The following is a 17,873-nucleotide window of genomic DNA, read 5'->3' on the forward strand; positions in this document are numbered from 1 at the left end:
TCGTGCTACCTGCTTTACACACACGCATCAGAAATGGCGTTTTGCATAAGTGGTTTTTATTCAGGCGATTATTGAGAAATAACCTCTCTATCACAGCACCCCCTCATGGGTAATTGACAAGTGCTCGCTTTTGCATGCAAAAGGAAGTGTAAATCTCAAACTATGGAATATGCATGGAAACATATATAGCATACTTCCTTCGTTTAAAAGGCACAAGCATTGGTTGGAAAGAGGTTTAATCTTTTTGCCAGGTTCATACCTTGAACCTTTTAAGAAAGACCAAATCATTGTCCTTTTAAGGCCAGTGAGACAGCTGATTTTCCCAGCTGCGTTGTCAGAAAGACATATGGATTCAACGGAGTCTGTGTTAAACCCCTACCAAAGTCCCATGGAGGTGGCTAATTTAGGCTAATGCCAGAGGGAAAATATACTTCCTATTGGAAAAATGGTGAGATTGGACAAAAATATGCAAAATGAGCACGCTTTTTTATTTCCTGAGAAGTGGACCCATGAGACTCCAGTTTAACAGTAAAAAATTCTGGAGCCCAACAAGAAGCTTCCTGAAGGAAGCAGAAAAAGGCCATCCTGAGTGGCCACACTTGAAGTTTGCAGAGGAGGGTCAGAGGAGGCCAGGGCACAGCTGTCCTCACCTTCACCCTTGGCCTGTCATAGCCCTGCCCTTACCTCCCAGGCTCAGTCACAGTCGTCTTTTCTGGTTTAACCTCTGTTGTGGGTTGAATTGCATCCCCACAAAAAAAAAATCATGTTGCTGGCTGACCCTCAGCACCCCAGATGTGATCTTATTTGGAAATAGGCCTCCAAAGCTTTAATTAGTTAAGGTGAGGTCATACTGGAGTAGGGAAGGCCCTGACCCAATATGACTGAGGTCCTTCTAAGAAGAAGAGACACAGACACGCCCAGAGGGAAGAACACTGAGTGACAATGGAGGCTGAGATGCTGCGGGCCGCCACCACCACCAGAACCAGAGGGGTGAGGAAGTGCCCCATTCAAGGTCTTGGAGGAGCCAGGCCTGACTGGCCTGACACCTTGGTGTCAGACCTCTGGCCCCCAGAACAACACAAGCACAGATGTCTGTTGTTCTGAGCCATCCATTTGCAGTACTCCATGAAGGCAGCCCCAGGATGCTCCTGGGCTCATGGACTCTGCCATCCCTGCAGAGCAGACCTAGAAGCTGCCCCTCCTCCCACATTCATGGTGGGTTCAGTGTTCCTACCACTGTGAAAGACCACATACATAGGCACCAAGGTTAGAAGGGAACATATGAAAATGACTGTCATTCAGAAAGGTAGTAACAAGGATTTACTTCCTTTTCTCTAATCCTCCGGTTCTATTAAATGTTGATGTATCACTTAAGTTTTTGTGATGATTAACAAAAAAAAAAAATTCCCAGGCTACATGAGTTTTCAGATTCAACTAAGCATGTTACAGAACGCTCTGGAAATGCTGGGGAAGGCCAGGCTTGTAGGCTCTGTCCGCCCTGTTGGAGCTGGTACTCACCCCGACATCAGGGTGTCTCAGCATTACCCCCACTATCTCCTGGTGTCCACTGGGGTCATCAGAAGGACCATCCAGGCAGGGGGCACTTCTTGAAAGAGTGTTTTCTTCCACTGGCTGCTTTTCAGCCCTGTCTCTGGTCTTCCACAGAGTCACTGGGACATGTTCTGTACACCTGGCCCTCAGCTCACCCTGCCTGCCACACACCAGCAGGCTGGACTCTCTCTGGGCTGTCATTTCTCAGTCCTGGAAAACTGTCGACCATTAGGTTTCCCATCATCTCCTCTTTATTCTGTGTCTCACACATGCACACTGTGTGCTCTGTGTCCCTTCCCTTTACTTTGGTGTTTCTCACTGTTTGCCTGTCTGTCCGTGGGGATGTTTGGGATCCACTGGGTCCTGCAAGGATGCCAGCTCACAGTGGGGGGGAGGGGTGCTTCAGTGAAGTCTCCTATCCGGTAGGCCCCAAATTCCAAATTCCAAACTTTTCCCTTGGCTCTGTGAGGCCGCCAAAATCACTCTTCTGGTTTCTGTGCCTGTTTCTGTTCAATCAATGCCCAGAAGATCCAGACAGGCCCTGTGTGCCACAGTCTGTCTCTGGGCTCCAGGCCTTTCCCAGATTTGGTCCAGCAATCTCTCACTATCTTATAATTCTCAGATGCTTTTAAAAAAATTGATTTTCTTTGTTTTACATTTTGCCCAGCTTTATGGGTTATCCTCTGTGGGATAGAGTAAATTATATAGTTAGTATGTATTATTATATGTGCCATTATAATTTGCAAATCATAGTTGAATGTAATTATGTATATATTATAAATACATATTATTATACTTGCTTTTATAATTTGCAAATTATATTTGAACACACACACACGCGCGCGCACAGCTATCATGGTAGGAAGCTACCCAGTCTGCCATTACTGGAAGTGGCAGTTCCCTCAGTGAGAAACTCAAGTATAGATAAAGCTGTACTTATACAATTTTCTCTTTAAAAACATCCTCTCGAAGCCCTTTAAAAATTTTCCAAGTAATAGACCTTCACATGTATTAATTCATCCAGTGTCACTGCAACCATCTTGGATATTATACCATTACTATCTACACTTTTAAATGAAGAAATTGTGGTCTCGACACATAAAATAACTTGACCAAGAGCACACAATTAAATCAGGGGCAAGGCTGCAATTTAAACCCAGGCCTGCTTAACTTCATAGCCCATTCTCTTTATCTCTGCATTAAAGACAGGATAGAAAACTGATATTTTAATCTGTTTTGTGCAAGCAGGAAAGAGTTCTTCGGGAGATGAGTGGCATCCATGAACAGCCAAGAAATCAATGGATAAAATATGCTTTCACTGCATATTTTATACAAATTACTTCAACCATAAAATTTGACAGCTTGTAAATAATGGCTTAAGAAATCCAGAGAGAAGAGAGGCAAAATTAATTTAGAGGCTGATTGTCCCTAGTCTTTAGCTGTAACCCCCAATTCTCCGCTTCTCAACCCATCACAGCATTTCATGGATATTCACTTCCTTTTAATTTTCCTTCACTCTCTCTCAGTGTAGAAATGATAGAGGAGTTATAATATAAATGAGCATTTATTTTAGGAAGTATATAGGATGAAAAACAAGTTTTGATTTTTTAAATCATTGAACCAGTTTCTGTTTTAGCAAGCACAAAGCAGCATGGGATGACGAACCCCATCATCCATCAAGGAACCAGACATTAAGTGATCACGTATTTACATGCCAAACTAAGATTTACAGTAATCTAAACCCAAATAACTCATGAGCTGTCTTTTAGGAACATCAGAATGCACCTTTTATCATTATTTGAAAATATAAGACAATCAACCCTTTTTTTGTAAAATACTGAGTATGAACACAAATCTTAATAAAGTATCAAAGACAAAAATTCTCATTAATTTCTGTTTGGCAACATGAGGCTGCCTCAAACAAGCACACCGCATTGTTTTTCTTTAAAACTATTCTAGTAAACATCAATCTAATAGGCAAATCTGAAACCCAGGGCACTTCTTGGGATTCTTTGAAAGTGCAGATCCTGATTCAGTGGGTCTAAGGGGGGACCTGAGATTCTGCATTTCTGTCACACTCCCAGGTAATGCTCATGCTCCTCCTGGTCATGGGATATTTTATTTTTATGACTCAAAATTGAGAAACATAGTCCTTGAATACCATACAGGCAATTTAAGAAAAATACAGTAATTCTACCAATAAAACAACGTTCAATAATATTCTAGTTATTTTTTAATGTAAGTAAATTTGTCTACGAAATTAGATAAGACTTAGCTTAGCACTGTTCTTTGAATATTATTTTCCAGCACTGCAAATGACTATCAGGCTGGCATGTAAAACACATTTTTTTCAGATTTTTTTTTTTACTGATATGCAGAACTTCAGTTTTTGAGAGAACAGCCTATGGAGCTTTAAAGAAAAGACTTCAATAAGTGTATCTGTTATCAGGAGAGGGAAACAGACAGACAGAAAACACTATACCTTCAAGCCGATGAAAACAGTTAAGACAAAAATGTACTTTTACGCTAAGTTACAAGAAAAAAATGGGAAAAGTGGAAACCAGATGTCTTCATAGGCAATGCTGCATTTATCCTAATGAATGGAAGTATTTCTTTTCCTAGAAACAAAGTTCAATGTGGTATAGCATGCATTTTTAATTTCAGAGTGCGATTCACTTAAAATAGAGGACTCATACCCCCAAACAGAAAGTCATCTATTAAAAAAATTACATGGCTAATATCCAATGACAGAGAAAGTAAGAGAGAAAGAAGGAGAGACAGACAGAAGGGACAGAGAGCAAGAAAGAGGGACAGAGGACAGCCCCGGTGGCTTAGCGGTTTAGCACTGCCTTCGGCCCAGGGCGTGATCCTGGAGACCGGGGATCGAGTCCCACATCAGGCTCCTCGTACAGAGCCTGCTTCTCCCTCTGCCTGTGTCTCTGCCCCTCTCTCTCTGTCTCTAATAAATAAAATCTTAAAATAAAAAAATAAAAAAAAAAGAAGGAAGGACAGAAGAGGAGAGGAAAGAAAGACTAACAAATCTTACGGTATCCACCATAGCGGCACTTCCTTTTTTTTTAAGATCTATTTACTTATTTTAGAGAGAGTGTGTGCAGAGGGAGAGAATCTTGAGCCGACTCCATGCTGAGCACAGAGCTGGACTCTGGGCTCGAACCCACGACCCTGAGATCATGACCTGAGCCAAAATCAAGAATCAGATGCTTGACTAACTTGGCCACCCAGGCACCACTCTTCCTTTTTTTATTCCCAAAAGAAACACATATTTATTTTATCATGTAAAGATATCCAGAGGCTAGTAACTATTCAGTTCTAAAATCTCCCTACAAACCTCTTGTGAGGAAATATGATTCCAAATTCCCCTTGGGTAGCAATATTAAAAATAATTATCAATTTACATTGTAAACAAATCTTGGTTTGTAAAAATCGTCCAGATTCCGCATTCAACATTCTGCCCCTTACATTCCATGAAACAAGGACTCTTGAGGAGAGCAAGAAACAGGCAAAGAAAAAAGCTAACATTACAATGAAGGGAGGGTATTTGTTGTATCTTAAAAGAGCACAATAATTCCTCGACATAGTCTAGTTTCTCACCAGAAGGTAATAGGCATTTCATCTTTAAGAAATTTCATAAGATGGAATTAAAAACTCTCTGTTGGCAAAATATTCTGAAAATTCATGAACTCCCAATGCTTTGGTTCACTTTGTGATCAAACATTATCATTCTCAACATTGTGTTTTGTTTCCTTTTTTTCCCTTGTTTTTCTTTATCTGTAAACAAACATGACCTTGTTAGAATTAGTGAAGCCAAGGATATGGAGTCACTGTCCACATGGGTATGATAATTCCATACTAATTCTAAAGTCATAGACTTCTGTTTAAACACTTAGTTATCTTTTAAGCAATTATGGGAAGAAATAAAACAATCTTATTTTACATGTTTGTTGTTCTTCATTTCTTCCTGTCTACACCAGTTTCCACCTAGTATCACATCCTTTCATTATCAAGAGCATCTTTTGGCATTTGTCATAGCGTTTGTTAGCTGTGAATCCTGTCTGCTTTCACTGACCTGAAAATGTCTTTTTATAGTCTCATTTTGAAGGCTATGTTTGCTGTGCATGAAATTGCTGTGGGTTGATAATTTGGGGGGTGAGGAATTCTGTCATAATTTTAAAAATACTCTTCCTTAGTTTTCTGGTCTCTATTGCATTTCATGGGGAATACTTTTTTCTTTTTTAAGATTTTGTTTATTTATTCATGAGAGACAGAGAGAGAGAGAGAGAGAGAGAGAGAGGCAGAGACAAAGGCAGAGGGAGAAGCAGGCTCCATGCGGGGAGCCTGACATGGGACTCGATCCCGGGGCTCCAGGATCACTCCCTGGGCTGAAGGCAGCGCTAAACCGCTGAGCCACCTGGGCTGCCCCTGAACTTATACTCTTGTACATGCATCTTTTTTCTCCAGTTAATTTCAAGATTTCCCTTTATCTTTGTTTTTAGCAGCTTAACTACCTACCATGTGCTTAGTATGGTTATTTTTACATTTATCTACTTGGAGTTTGATGAGCTTCTTGGATCTGCAAATCCTGTTTTTCATCAAATTAAGCAGGTATCTGTCCATCATTTACTCAAAAAAATGTTCATACCTCAATATCAATTTGCTTCTCCTCTGGCCTCCAATCACACCTAGGTTAGACTAGTTGGTAATGTCCATAGGTCCCCAAGGCTGTGTTTATGTTTCTTCATTTTTTTTCTCTGTTCTTCAGATTGAACAATATCTGCTAACATCTTCAAACTAATTACTCTTCCTTCTGACATTTCCTACCTACTGTCAAGCTTACCTAATGGATTTTTCATTGCAATTACTGTACTTATAATATCCATAATTTTCATTTGTTTTTTGCCTGTAATTTCCAATTCTTTGCTGAGTTTCCCAATCTGTTTGCTTATTAAGATCATATTCTCCTTCAGGTCTTTGAACATACACAAATCTCCTTTAAAATCTTTGTTGAGTGCAATATCTGGGCGGTGTCAGGGTTGGTTTCTAGCAACTGCTTTTTCTCTTAACTGTAGAGCTCATTTTCCTGTTTCCCAATATATCTACTAAATTTTTTAATTGTTTTGTTTGTTTTTCTCCAGCCACATTCAGCTGTCCATTTGGAGGTATGGAGTATGGAGGGTTCATTTAATTAAGGTTGTGGTTTGGCCATAGTGGAGTTAGTGAAATAAGAATGGAACTAGGAGGTTGAGAGTGTTTTCAAGGGAGTGATCATAACAATTGAATGAAATATAAACTGGATCAGAGAAGATAAATCCAAGAGTTGAAAGAATGTTGGAGTTAAAGACCAGAGGTTTACACATAACCACCTTGGAGTCCTGTCAGTCTTCGTGCTTTGTTGATACGTGTCTGTAAATGTCCAGTGTTTCCAAGTCCCTCTAACTTGACCAGACTTAACCTTCAACCTATATTTCTTTCCCTCATGGATCTTTACAGAGCCTGGTATTTGGTTTTGTTGGGGCTGGACTAGAGAAAATCTTACACAAGCTTATGTTCCTAACTCCTAGGGGAGTCGTTCTGGTGTCTCATCTGGATGCCACAGGTGTGAATGGTGCTAATGAGAGATCCCCCACCCCCTGGCAGGCCTGGAGATCTGCCGGCATCTGCATGGCTCATCTTCCAGTTTCCTGTTTTATCCTCAATCCCTTACCAGTTTCTGTCTGATCAGCCTTGGCTAGTCTTACCTTGTGCATGAACAGCCTAGCCCTCAGCCACACACTCATGGGATATCCCCACAAGGACTTTTAGGGGTCTCTCACTGAATGATTCTGTCCTCTGATGTTTCACCCCACAGATTCCTGCTGCTTTGGGTACTCAAGAGCTCTTACTACTGTTTCCTCAACTCAGAGGGACCACCGTGATCTCTTTGAGTTCCAACCCCCTGCACAATGTCCAGTAAATTGTCCCTGGGCAGAGAGCAAGGGAATGAGTTCAGTTCATGAGTGTCCTTCTATTAAAGATCATGATCTTGTGATGCCTGGCACTTGCTGCTAGAAGACAGTTTCCTCGCGTATTTCTTATTTTGCGGTTATTTGTGGCTGGAGGACAATCTCCTCCATCAGAGGCAGCTGCCCATTATCATTTATATTTACCTATCCAATAAATATTAAGTTTCTACAGTGTGTTATGCCTTAGAAATACACAGTTGAACAAATGACATGATCTTTGCCCTCATGAAGTTTACAGTCTATGGGGAAAAATGGATATTAAACAACCACAGAAATAAATCTGTAGTTATAATTGTGATAGATGTTCTATTTAAAATGTATCAGAGTACCCTAATTTAGCCTGGGGGAAAGCCTCTTTAAGCAAGTGACTTGAGTGATGTGTAGGCCAGACAGAAGTTTGAGGGAAAATGTGTCAGGGATGAAAGAGCTTACGAGAGCCAAGAAGATTCTGGGAGGAGGTCCATGGGCTGGGCTCAGTGCCTGGGGACGCAGCCCAAGATGCTGCTGAAAAGGTCAACGGGGCTTTGTTAATGATGTGAGATTGTATCTTCAGAAGAAGAAATGTTCTGAAGCAGTCAGAAATGTTCTGAGCAGTCAGGTTCAGCAGTGTGTTCTTAAGTGTAGGAAACAAACCCCTAACTGGTGCTAATATATCTATCATGGCTAAGTCTTCCAAGAGAGCAAGAACAAATACAACTTTCAGAGAATGTGAAGACTAGCTGCAGATATTTACTTTCAAAGAATCAATGTGCAGTAGGTCAGTATCTATTGAGACCATGAAGTTTCAGTAGTTAATCACTGCCTTTCAAATATCTAGGTGATGAGATCCTGCCTAAAAGTTCCTCTAGATTTTACAAGGCTAGTTCTTTGGGCCCTCGTGGGCTTAGTTTGCTTAGTAATGAGGACCAACTGGGTGAAGGAACAGAGTTGCATGCATCAGGCTGGTACTCAAGAGAGTAAATGCTAAGACAAAGATATTAGGGTTGAGGAAGTATCGAGGAGATAAGGATGGCCCACAGGAAAATCATGCTCATATAATTAGCAGAAATATTTCCACAATCTTCTTTGGATCCCTGACCAAAAAAAAGAAAAGCCAATTAAATATCTATTGCTGTCAAGGTTATCCCAATGTGCCACTCTTCAATTTCAGCTTACACAGTTTTATATCATTAAAGAGAAAGTTTCAAACACAGCATCTACAAACTCGTATTTTAGATAGGCCCTACACAGAGTTGCTAAATTGCTTGTTTTCTCCATCCACTCACATGAGGCAGTTTTTGCACAATATGGACAAATATTGGTCCATCTGATCAATTTTGACCCCAATCATTTGGTGACTTAAATATTATCTTTTTAAAGAAATTCATATCCATATTCATATGATACTTTTTCAAATTTGCAAAAAGAGCTTGGTTAATTGCAATTTAAAAGATATTCTGATACAGTAAAAGCCTGCATCTTTTCTATGTAAGATAGTAGCCAAAAAGATGCATAAGTGTCTCTGTGTGTGTGTGTGTGTGTGTGTGCACTGTAGGCAGCTATATGCCCATAATCATGTACATATATAACCTAGCTTCTCAATGTCACTTCACATATATTTTACCCAGCTAAATTACTGAAAATAAAATGTATAGTATGACATATTGCAAACATATATTGTGTACAGTTTGTATATAAAAAAGAAAGAATGATTAAAAGTCGATGAGAGACTGTTTATAAATCTTGATTGCTTCATAATTTTAACTTTGAGCAACATTTTTATCATAATTATAGGCTTTCTTAAAGCATTTATGCAGATTGTTGTTACTCAAAAGGGGGTTTATTCCATTTTGGTGTAAACTACACTTTTTTTTCTTTATGAAATCACTCTTTGGGTTCCTAATACTCCGTACCCTGCCAGAGCTGCAAAATTCAAATAGCAGGAAGTACTTATCTCAAGAGGGTTGTCACGGTGCCCCCTGCTCATCTGCCCCCCGTACTGCCCCACTGCCTGCGGTGAGGATGGAAATTCTCTGCAATGATAAGCCTTGATCTTTAGACACTTTTGATTTTCTCTTTGAACCCTAATCCTCCTGGGAGGCTACCACACTTTTGTGCCCACTTCTCAGATCAAGAAATTAAACCCTAGAGGTTTCAATCACGACAAAATATGCCATTATTCAGTTCTGGAATCCTAAAGCGTTAGCTCTAGAAAGGACATACAGACACTATGGAATCCTGCTGCCTTACTCTGAAGCTTGGAAAACCGAGGTCCCAGACAGGTACAGTAACTGCCTCTCTGTAGTCCAGGCATTGGACTGCTCTGAGCTCACATGTGACAACCTTATATTAGGTGGAACTGGTCAGGGGTTTTGGCCTTGTATAGATTCAAAATCAGAAAAAAGTCCTATCAACTGTTTTTCCAAGGAAGCTTTGCCTTCCCCATGTGATCATATTTCTAAAAGGAAAGGAGAAAAGAAATACATCATGAGAAACAAAACTAAAACAAAAGCAAAAAAAGCTCTAAGAAGTGCACTCTCGAAAAAAGGAGGAGCATCAGAAGCCAGCTGAGGGGGCCAGTCCCGAAGAAAAACCAGAAGTCTCCCCAGGCCCATCTGCATAGCCGCTCCCCACAACAGGACTGCATGCCAGTGGGGACAGGGACCACGTTCAGCGTCAGATCCTGGGGCCCACACAAGCGTGGCACACAGCAGGAGATCAGTAAATGTTTGTGGAATGGATGAACGAAATTCTGAAAAAAAATTTCCCATAACAAAGGAGTAAAATCCAAAGCCTGTAATTCATGAAATAGCGGTCACCTTGAGTATTCCAACTGAGTGTTAAGTGAAGTCAATAAATGAGCCCTTATTGGTGAAGGTAATAAGTTTAATCTTAACGAAGTTTCGGATTTGGTAACTGTCTCCCCTAAAAAAAGCCAATTTGATTACAAGATAGCTTATGTCACAGTGCCAAATTGTTATTATAGACCGCTATATTAAAAACGTCTCTGAGAAAGAAACCATCCTGGGTTTTCAGACAAACACACTGAAATGTCAAGGTGAACAGAGTCCCTGGCTCTTGAAAACAATGCCTCTGGCTGGGAGACAAGGGACAGACCCCTGAGGGTGGAGCATTGGTCAGACTGGCCAAGCTCTCCCTGGAGAAGAGGACGTTGCTGGGCCTGCCTCCACTCTATCCGACACCCCCCTTTACCAGGGAGAGAACATGAGCATGAGCCTGCCTGCCAGGATGATCACAGGAGAGGACTCTGAATGAATGGTATGCTGATTTTTTGAGCACTGGGTCTCAGGTGCTTCGACATTGACTACATCACTTCGTTGGCACAACAATCCTACAGGGTCGGAGTTAATATCTCCACTCTACAGACTAGGGGACAGGACTAGAGAAGGTAAGTAACTTGCTCAAGGTCACACAGCATAAAACAGCAGAACAGGGCAGTGCCGGTGGCTCAGCGGTTTAGCACCTGCCTTCAGCCAGGGGCATGATCCTGGAGTCCCACGTCAGGCTCCCATCAGGGAGCCTGTTTCTCCCTCTGCCTGTGTCTCTGTCTCTGTCTCTCTCTCTCAAGAATAAATAAATAAAATCTTAAAAAAAAAACAAAAAACCCCAGCAGAACAAAGCCAGGCTCCGACACAGGCAGTCTTGCACTAAAGCTCGTGCCACAATCACTTCACTTATGAACAAACACCTTCACCCCGCCTGGGCACCCACCACCTTCCCAGGCAGCTGCTGCCCACAGCACTGCACAAAGGCTGGGAAGCCTTGTCTAGACTACTCGAGTGCACACCACCTGTGAAGCAGATGCAGGCCATAAGTATTAGCAACTTTACAAGGTTACTTTAGCTTTTCAAAGATCATTTGTTTCAATTACAAATTAATAACTGAGAAGGTCATTTATTCATATCTATAGTCACACGTATATATTCTTAGAGTGGAAACTCTTTATTAATTTACGTGTATGAGTGCGCCATACTCCTCCTCCTCCTTTTAAGGACAATTATTCAGGTTCTTCTCCACTGACAATATTTAACCCTTTGGCAAGATCCTCCAATAACTACAGCTGTGCCGCCATGTTAAATATGGCCCTTTCCCTTTTAGATTCAGAGAATATTTTGATATTCCAGTTCTCTTCCTGTTCATCAACTCATGCTATCAGTTCCAATGGCATCTGTTTTGCTCTGAGGGCTGCCTGTTAGTAGAGAATGGGATAGGGAAACTTCTGTCCAGTTTTACAGGAATATGGAAATTTGGTAAATCAGCAAAATTCATTATTTTATTACTCACAAGTTGGTTCAGTCTAAATCCTTGGATAAATGGCATAGAAAAATGTCCCCATGACAGTGACATTATCTTTAACCAAGAGTGAGTAGATAGAGCTTAAGTAATTTTTTTGAGGGGATGAATTGTGACAATGTGGAAACCACTGCTAACTATGACTATGACTCCAGCAGTGGCCCCACCTCCAGGAACCCCACCCGCAGTGATGGACCACCTTTGGCAAGAAGCCTGTGCTCTCCCATCTCCTATCTTCTGCTTGGGTCATCTCCACCCTCATCCCCACAGCCAAGGCCCTCTGCGGTGTTCTCCTGATGTGCTCTCTCCCATCTAAACTCCTGGGCCCAGGCCGCAGCACACACTCAACACCAGATCTGTGTGTCTCCTTTGCCACACACTGCCCACCTGTCACAGTCAGCAGGGGTACCTTGCCCTTCCCTCAAAAGACACACACATCTTCTATATCTTGATAAGCCTGTTCAGTGAGCCCCATGGGCTGTAGTCTGTGTTTTTACGTTATAATTCTCCTATGAAATTGGAAAACCATTTTTTATTATTATTGCAAGAAGGTGTGGTTTCTTGGAGGATTTCTAAGTAAATATTAGCTTAATCCAGGGTTTCTCAACCCTGGATTATAATTAGAATGACTTTGGGTCCTTTTTGAGAATGTTGACAAGTTTTTCAGGAAATTGAGTCAGTTGATTTGGGGTAGGACACAGGAATGTTCTAAAAGACTCCAGGTGATTTTAATGTGAAGCATTCATGCTTACAGCTATGTTCCCAGCAGGTTGGGTACTTTCACATGTGAAAATAGTGGATTGTGACCAGAAAGTGAAATGTTCACATCTTTATTTTTGTACATTTAGAATTAATTAATCATAGAGGCCAGTGAAAACTGCCCTTAAGCAGTTAACACATTTGGTTTTCCGTTACAAAGTAATCAAAATAAATGGACACAAGGAAGCTCTAGTCCTCTTAAAAGTTCCACCCTAGTAGAATATTTGTTCTGTACATTTAAAGGGGTTGGGGAGGCACATTAAGTTATGTTTTGATTCTGTTCCATCAGTGAGAATATGAGAAACAAGTAATGGTCTTGTTTTAAGCACTTATTAACTGTGTATGCATTGGTGGAATATAAAGAGTCTCTGGCTAACATTACGGTAAAGCAAATTAAGATCAGTGTTTTTGAACTCTATTTATTATAGGTAGCAGCTTAGTCACAGTCATTTTTGAAATGCCTGTCATGAGGGAATATGAAAGCAGAGCGGAGTGCCTTCCTTTCTTCAAGGGAAATAGCTGAGAAGTTTTTTTAATCGTCATAGTGACACATTTGCCTTTTATCACGTCTTGTAGTATAATAAAGATTTTCCATTTTGACCTTCCAGCTTGAAGAATAAGTTCTAAAACTGAAGTTGGCAGGAGGGTTTTCTAAAGGGAAGGAGGAAAGGGGGGAGGGGGAAGCCGCGAGTCACCGGCAGTCCATATCAGAAAAAGCTAACAATCTGTTGCCACACGTGCATTCCTGTATAAATCAGGGCGTGATCTCGTCAACGCCAGCATTTTGTGTGCAAGTCGGGCCTCTGACGGGTCACCACCTGGGGAGGCCCTGGCGGAGCCCGGCGGGAGACGAGTCCCGGCCCAGTCCCGGCCCAGTCCCGGCCCACCGCGCTCGCCGAGCGCCCACGCCGAGGTCCGGGAGGGCGCGGTGCGCGGGAGCCCGCGGCCAGGGGGCCCGGTCGTGCGGCGGCGCGGCGGGGACGGGGACGGGGACGGGGACGGGGACGGGGACGCGGCGGGAGGCGGGATTCCTCCGCAGCCGGGAGGACGGCCCGCCCGGGCCCGCCCCGGGGCGCCGAACAAAGGGCAGGTTCCTCTGCGCCTCCGCCCGCCTCCCGCCGCGGCGAGGACTCGGAGCTTCGCCGCCGCATCCCTCGGCGCCAGCGCGGCGGAGACGCCGGTGGGACCGGGGCGGTGGGCGGGGAGCGCTCCGCTGGGGCTCCGGGGTGGCCGCCGACGCCGGGCTCCGCGGCGACTGCGGGTCAGGCCCGCTCCCGAGGCCCCGCGCAAGGCCCGCCGCGGAGCCCGGTCCCGGCGCGCAGGCCCAGGGAAGCGCGCGGTGCGCACGGTCGCGGGTGCGTGCGGCGGGCGCCGGCGGGGCTGCCGGCCGGGGCGGGCCGGGGCGGGGCGGGGCGGGGCCGGAGGGGCCCTGGGCAGGCTTTCCCAGGCCGCGCCCGCGCCTCCGGCCCTCTGTCCCTCGCGGGATTCCCAGGCCGCGTCGCAGGCGCCTGGCCCCTGGCCACGACTTTCGGAGCACCCCATCGTCGGTGCCGTACACCCGTGTGCACGGGGCTCCCAGGCGCCAGACGGAGATGTAGGTTAAAACTCCATTTCACAGCCCCCATTGATATGAGATACGGGTTTGACATCTGTTTGCCAGAGTGTTTTGCACTTAGCCTAACACCCACTATTAAGTGACAAAATTGTGGCAGCCTGTCAAAGCCAGCTGACTGGCAGCTGCTCCGCTTACAAAAACCATTCAAATATTTGCAGGTTTTGAAGCTTTATGCAGTGTTGTACCCAATCTTTCAGTGATTTAACACGTAAAATATAAGTCAAAGTTTTAAATCTGGATTCCAAAATGTTTCCATTTTCCATACAAAAGGAAAAAGCTTTCACGGGTGTCTGCTGGAATGGGTCCAATTCCAACATACCTTCTTGTTTCCCAGCACCAGATTCCTGCACGAACCCGGTTTAAAAAAAAAAAAAAAAATGTCAAGGACCAAACTCTCTGTTCCTGTTGTCACCGACATCTCAGATGACAGAACTAAATTGCCTGAAACTCCAAGGGAACACAGTTTCTCAAAAGTAAATTTCAAAAATATAATTTCCCAGTAAAGCAACCTACCTGCTTTATTTTGCATTTGACAGTTACACCAGTGCGCCTTTTGGGGGAAAGCAAACTGCTGGGAAGACTATGCCAGCTAACATCCGAGCTGTTCCTCCAATTCCAGAGCACTACCTCCTCTCCCTGCACTCCTCAGTAGCTTAGTCCGATTAAGAAATAATTTGCAAATGTCATAGTGCTTCTCTAGATTGAGGTCCATTGAGTAAAAGTCATGTGGGTTTTTTGTCTCCACAATTAGAGCCAGACAGAGAAGGATCTCCTGAAAACTGCAGCTGCAAGTAATGAAAAAAAATTATCATGCATTTGTCCGAAATATATATATAAGTACACACACCCTACACCCTGGGAACACCCAGGGGGCTGGCAAGCACATACAATGTTAATATGTGCTATATTTGTACCTCTTTATTTTTTTTAAATGGTAGATAGCTTTCCTTCTGGTGGGGGGGGGGGGGGATCATAAGTCCTCTGGGCAAAATGTGGGGTAATTTTCAGAAAGATAGCTTCTGATACATTTCCAGGGAGGATCCGAGGGTGCTACTTTTAAGTCCTAAGAGCTGACATCTTCACGCAGTTGAAGAGAAAGAGAGAGAGAGCAGAAGAGAGACAGAGGAGGGGATAGAGGGAAGACCAAGACAGAGATGAGGAGAGAGAACAGAAGACGGAGGAAGAAGTGGGGGCGCGGGGTGGGGGGGGGGGGGGCGAGGAGACCTCGCTGTGGCTTCAGCCCTGGAGCCTTCTCAGATGTCCCCCTCCTCTGCCTACTGGGGCCGGGCTCTCGGGGGCGCTGGGGATTCAGCCTGCAGAGGGCTCCCCACCCGCCAGCCGCGGAGCCACACGCCAGGCCGCCCTGCCGCGGCCACTTTTTACCTGGAGTGTTCTGTGTCCACAACACTAATCCTTAGGCACTGTCTTCCGCCGGCAGCTAGGGTTGGGGGGGGGGGGGGGAGCAGCTTAAAAGCGGTTAGCGGAGGCGAGGATAGGGGGAGACCAGGCCTAGGTATCCGGGGCGGGCGGGAGAACAAAGCTGAAGCTCCGTCCCCGGGAGGAGCGAGCCGGGAGCCGGGACTTGGCGGGATGCGCGCAGGGGGCGGCGCGGATCAACCTGGGACGCGACCGAAGTGACTCCGGACTGAGGGTGGGGGCTGACATCCTCTCCCACTCAGAGGCAGGGGAGCAGTTGGAGGCTAAAATCGGAAGCCACCGTGATGACGGGAGTGACCTCTGTTTTATGGGGCGGGGGCAAAGACTTCGAAGCCCCCGGGGTGGAGGCACGGGGAGGAAGGGTTCGGGTCACTGCAGTTTTGCTGAGCCCGAATTTGAGGCCTGACGGGACGGGGTGGGGTGAGGCGCCCAGGGAGGGAAGGGGCCCAGGACTATGGGTGCAAGGCGGGGGGGGGGGGGGGGCGGCGCGGGAGGGCGCGGGGCGCGGCGCCGGGGCGCGGGGGGTGGGGGGGCGCGGCTCCACCTCCCGCTCAAAACGGCGTCGCAGCTGCTCTCGAACCAACTGCTCAATTCTATTCACTGTCGAGTAGGAACAAAAAAGTGGCTATTTATTAGAATACTTGTTTGGTATTGTTCGGCGCCACACAAAAGGCATTTCATTATGTGCAGGGATCCCCCTTTTTCCAGAGAGAAACAATAACTTGAAATTGTCTTTAAAGTCTTCGCTATCAATAATAAATTTCATTTTCTTGTCTCTCTCGCCCGCAGCGTGTGTGTCTGGGCGGGTGGCGCGAGGCGGGCGAGCGGCGTGTGCGTGTGCGTGTGCAGCGAGTGTGCGAGCGGGGAGCGTGTGTGCGCGTGTGAGTGTGCGTGCGCGAGGCGCCGTGTCTGCGGTGCAGGCGCCGCCGGGAGCCGACCGGCGGGGGTCCCCGGGCCCGCAGCGCGGCCGGCAGGTGTGGCGGGCGGAGCGCAGGGGACCCGCGAGCGCGGGAGAAGGAAGTCGCTGTAAGTGCTGAACTTGCGCAGGGCCGCGGGCCGCTCGGGGCTGGGGAGGGGGCGGGCAGGGCGCAGGGAGGGGCGCGGGGTCTGCGCCGCGACTTCCCGAAGAGGCGTGCGCTGTGTCCCCGTGGCTTCCGTCCTCGCAGAGTACAGGTGGGTACAGCGGTGACCGCCGCGGGCCCCTCTCCAGCCCGGGGCGGGCGGGGGGGCGTTGGTCGCGCTCTGCTCCGTACGTTCACTCCTCCCTCCTTCTCGGCTTTTGGGATTGGCCGCCGCCCAGTGGACCGAGGCTTGTTTCGCTCTGGGTCGCCCTGTTTTGGGGAGGGCGGAGGGCGGTGGGGCCCCCCTGTGCGGGAGAGCTGGCGGCGGCCCTTTCCCGGCCCCGCGCCCTCACCCCGGGCGCTGCTGGCTCCAGCTCTCGGCCACGCGCGCCCGGCGGCGCCCAGAGCGCAACCCGCCGGTGGAAATTAGGTTCGAAAAATGAACGTGTAGAGCGTGTGCTATTCAGTGAGAGGCGTTTTGGGCAAAGAATGTAACTTGGAGTGACCGACGGTCTTGACGGTGTTCATACTGCCACATACACGCGCGCACACACGCGCACACGCACACGCGCACATCAACGAGCAGAGCCCTCGGCAGGCAGCGCATGCCCTGGACCCCCGGGCGCCCGGCCACCGGCCACCACCCCGGGGCGCGGCCGACGTCTGTTCCGGCCGGCTAGGGGAAGGCGCCCCAGAGTGGGGTCTGGGCGCCCCCAAGTCCCGCCTGCGGAGTGGTGGCGGGGACGCGGCGCGTCCTCCCTCCTCCTGCGAAATCGCTCGCGCTCCGAATCTCCGGCATCTCCGTACGAGGCGGCGCCGGCCCCGAGCCTCCCGCCCCTATTTCCCGGGTCTGGGCCGCCCGCCGTGAGGAGAGGTCGCGAAGTTTCAGAGGTGAAATGGATTTCCTGCTGTGGCCGGTGCCGAACGGCGGACCGGGCTGGCCTGGCCTGGCCGCCATCGACCGGGAACAGAGCGGGGCTGGCCGCCGCCTACAAGGAACAGGTGTTTGAACACGATAGCGGCCGCCAGTCAATTAACCCATTAAAAGCCCGCTTTACCGCATTGATTTCCTGGAGTGCGGAGGGGCTGGCGTCCCGGAAGCCTCTTTGTGAAGGGCCAGGGCGCGGGGCGGGTGGG

At 46.6% G+C, this 17,873-nt stretch overlaps 1 long non-coding RNA gene across 2 annotated transcripts in view; it reads left to right on the forward strand.

Annotated features, from left to right (window-relative positions):
- Positions 1–17,873, forward strand: part of LOC112927459 (uncharacterized) — a 587,636-nt gene that overhangs the window by 516,002 nt on the left and 53,761 nt on the right. The window contains exon 1 of one of the 2 annotated variants that reach the window (XR_012002063.1): positions 16,613–16,701. The exons of the other annotated variant lie outside the window; for it this stretch is intronic. This is a non-coding gene — a long non-coding RNA (uncharacterized lncRNA). Of the gene's footprint in view, positions 1–16,612; positions 16,702–17,873 lie in introns of those variants that run through there. 2 annotated transcript variants of the gene reach the window in all.

This window comes from Vulpes vulpes, chromosome 6 (genome assembly GCF_048418805.1).
Source record: "Vulpes vulpes isolate BD-2025 chromosome 6, VulVul3, whole genome shotgun sequence".
Taxonomy (NCBI): domain Eukaryota; kingdom Metazoa; phylum Chordata; class Mammalia; order Carnivora; family Canidae; genus Vulpes; species Vulpes vulpes.